This window comes from Arachis ipaensis, chromosome B1 (genome assembly GCF_059453495.1).
Source record: "Arachis ipaensis isolate K30076 ecotype BB chromosome B1, ASM5945349v1, whole genome shotgun sequence".
Lineage (NCBI taxonomy): Eukaryota > Viridiplantae > Streptophyta > Magnoliopsida > Fabales > Fabaceae > Arachis > Arachis ipaensis.
The window spans coordinates 122,328,783-122,332,766 of NC_142436.1; the positions used below are offsets into that span (position 1 = coordinate 122,328,783).

Genomic DNA, 3,984 nt, shown 5'->3' on the forward strand with positions numbered 1-3,984 from the left:
ATTAGACCGGTTCAACCGGCCGGTCCGGTCCGGTTTTCAGAACATTGATTTTTATTAAAGCTTGGCTGGCTATTAAGCCATGCCTGACCCTTTGATTGGAGCTTTAAGACTAACATGGCAAGATTCCTGGAATTCATATTAAAAATTTTGGAATCCTTATTTTTATTTTTCACAATAATTTTCGAAAAAAAAATTTAAAAGAAAATACAAAAAAAATCATAAAATCATAAAAATAAAAAATATTTTGTGTTTCTTGTTTGAGTCTTGAGTCATGTTATAAGTTTGGTGTCAATTGCATGTGCATCTTGCATTTTTCGAAAAGAAAAAAAAATCATGCATTCATAGTGTTCTTCATGATCTTCAAGTTGTTCTTGGTAAGTCTTCTTGTTTGATCTTTGCATTTGCATGTTTTGTGTCTTTTCTTGTTTTTCATATGCATTCTTGAATTCTTAGTGTCTAAGCATTAAAGAATTCTAAGTTTGGTGTCTTGCATATTTTCTTTGCATAAAATTTTTTTTTTTCAAAATTGTGTTCTTGATGTTCATCATGATCTTCATAGTGTTCTTGGTGTTCATCTTGACATTCATAGCATTCTTGCATGCATTCATTGTTTTGATCCATAACTTTCATGCATTGCATCATTTTTCTTGTTTTTCTCTCTCATCATAAAAATTCAAAAAATAAAAAAAAAAGTATATCTTTCCCTCTTTTCTCTCATAATTTCGAAAATTAGATTTGACTTTTTCAAAAATTTTTAAAATCTAGTTATTTTTATGAGTCAAATCAAATTTTCAATTTAAAAATCTTATCTTTTTCAAAATCTTTTTCAAAAATCAAATCTTTTTCATTTTACTTAGTTATTTTCGAAAATTCTAAAAATATTTTTCAAAAATCTTTTTCTTATTTTTATACCAAATTTTCGAAAATAACAATAGCAATTAATGTTTTGATTCAAAAATTTGAAGTTTGTTACTTGCTTGTTAAGAAAGATTCAAACTTTAAGTTCTAGAATCATATCTTGTGATTTCTTATGAATCAAGTCATTAATTGAGATTTTAAAAATCAAATCTTTTTCAAAAATAATTTCTAAAATATCTTCTTATCTTACCTTTTTCAAAAAGTTGGTTTCAAAATATCTTTTCTAACCTCCTAACTTCTTATCTTTTCAAAATTTGTTTCAACTAAATAACTAACTTTTTGTTTGTTTCTTAACTTTTTCAAAACTACCTAACTAACTCTCTCTCTCTAATTTTCGAAAATATCTTCCCTCTTTTTCAAAAATTTCTTTTTAATTAACTAATTATTCTTATTTTTATTTTTGATTTTAAAAATTTTCGAAAAATACTAACATTTTTCAAAAACCATTTTCGAAAATCACTAACCCTTTTTCAAAAATTATTTTCGAAAATTCTCCCTCTCCCATCTTATTCTATTTATTTATTCATCTACTAACATCTCATCTCACATCTCTACCCTCCTCACAGTTGTGTTTCTTCCATTACATTACATTCTCTATCCCCCTCTTTTCTTCCACTCACACAGGGATCCCTATATTGTGGTATAAAGGATCTCTATTATTATTATTATTATTATTCTGTGCCCTCTTCTTTGTCATATGAGCAGGAGCAAGGATAAGAATATTCTTGTGGAAGCAGATCCAGAACCTGAAAGGACTCTGAAAAGGAAACTAAGAGAAGCTAAAATACAACAATCCAGAGATAACCTTTCAGAAATTTTCGAACAGGAAGAGGAGATGGCAGCCGAAAATAATAATAATGTAAGGAAGATGCTTGGTGACTTTACTGCACCTAATTCCAATTTACATGGAAGAAGCATCTCCATTCCTGCCATTGGAGCAAACAACTTTGAGCTAAAACCTCAATTAGTTTCTCTGATGCAGCAGAATTCCAAGTTTCATGGACTTCCATCTGAAGATCCTTTTCAGTTCTTAACTGAATTCTTGCAGATCTGTGATACTGTTAAGACTAATGGAGTAGATCCTGAAGTCTACAGGCTCATGCTTTTCCCTTTTGCTGTAAGAGACAGAGCTAGATTATGGTTGGATTCTCAACCCAAAGACAGCCTGAACTCTTGGGATAAGCTGGTCACGGCTTTCTTAGCCAAGTACTTTCCTCCTCAAAAGCTGAGCAAGCTTAGAGCTGATGTTCAAACCTTCAGACAGAAAGAAGGTGAATCCCTCTATGAAGCTTGGGAAAGATACAAACAGTTGACCAAAAAGTGTCCTTCTGACATGCTTTCAGAATGGACCATCCTGGATATATTCTATGATGGTTTATCTGAGCTATCAAAAATGTCACTGGACACTTCTGCAGGTGGATCCATTCACCTAAAGAAAACGCCTACAGAAGCTCAAGAACTCATTGACATGGTTGCTAATAACCAGTTCATGTACACTTCTGAAAGGAATCCTGTGAGTAATGGGACGCCTATGAAGAAGGGAGTTCTTGAAGTTGATACTCTGAATGCCATATTGGCTCAGAATAAAATATTGACTCAGCAAGTCAATATGATCTCTCAGAGTCTGCATGGAATGCAAGCTGCATCCAACAGTACTCAAGAGGCTTCTTATGCAGAAGAAGCTTATGATCCTGAGAACCCTGCAATAGCAGAGGTAAATTACTTAGGTGAACCTTATGGAAACACCTATAACTCATCATGGAGAAATTATCCAAATTTCTCATGGAAGGATCAAAAGCCTCAACAAGGCTTTAATAATGGTGGAAGAAACAGGTTTAGCAATAAGCACCATGGCCGAACCTACTAGGGGAGTGGAGGACATGAATCCCAAGGAGGAAGACCTCCTGGGATGTCCAGTGATCAATAAGGAGCTTCCCTCTGAGGAACCAAAGGACTCTGAGGCTCATCTAGAGACCATAGAGATTCCATTGAACCTCCTTATGCCCTTCATGAGCTCTGATGAGTATTCCTCTTCTGAAGAGAATGAGGATGTTACTAAAGAGCAAACTGCCAAGTTTCTTGGTGCAATCATGAAGCTGAATGCCAAATTATTTGGCATTGATACTTGGGAAGTTGAACCTCCCTTGTTCATCAATGAACTAAGTGATCTGGATCAACTGACATTGCCTCAGAAGAGACAGGATCCTGGAAAGTTCATAATACCCTGTACCATAGGCACCATGATCTTTAAGGCTCTATGTGACCTTGGTTCAGGAATAAACCTCATGCCCCTCTCTGTAATAGAGAAACTGGGAATCTATGGGGTGCAAGCTGCTAAAATCTCATTAGAGATGGCAGACAGTTCAAGAAAACAGGCTTATGGACAAGTAGAGGACGTGTTAGTAAAGGTTGAAGGCCTTTACATTCCTGCTGATTTCATAGTCCTGGATACTGGAAAGGAAGAAGATGAATCCATCATCCTAGGAAGACCTTTCCTGGCCACAGCAAGAGCTGTGATTGATGTTGACAGAGGTGAAATAGTCCTTCAATGGAATAAGGACTCCCTTGTGTTTAAAACTCAAGGATCTCCCTCTGCAACCATGGAGAGAAAGCAGAAAAAGCTTCTCTCAAAGCAGAGTCAACCAGAGGCCCCACAGTCAAACTCTAAGTTTGGTGTTGGGAGGCCACAACCAAACTCTAAGTTTGGTGTTGAACTCCCATATCCAAACTCTAAGTTTGGTGTTGGAGAGTCTCAACAAAGCTCTGCACATCTGTGAGGCTCCATGAGAGCCCACTGTCAAGCTATTGACATTAAAGAAGCGCTTGTTGGGAGGCAACCCAATTTTTATTTATCTAACTATATTTTTCTTAGTTATATGTCTTTGTAGGTTCATGATCATGTAGAGTCACAAAATAAATATAAAAATTGAAAATGGAATCAAAAACAGCAGAAGAAAAAATTACACCCTGGAGGAGCATCTGTCTGGCGTTCAGCGCTAGAACAGAGCATGGTTCTAGCGTTCAACGCCAGAAATGGCACACAAATGGGCGTTGAACGCCCAAAAT

General features: G+C 35.6%; 1 non-coding gene across 1 annotated transcript; it reads right to left on the reverse strand.

The window, feature by feature from the left end:
* Nucleotides 1-2,149: 2,149 nt before the first annotated feature.
* LOC148578191 (small nucleolar RNA R71) lies at nucleotides 2,150-2,257 on the reverse strand. The gene has a single exon (XR_015903316.1). It is a non-coding gene; the product is annotated as a small nucleolar RNA R71 (small nucleolar RNA).
* Nucleotides 2,258-3,984: the final 1,727 nt, after the last annotated feature.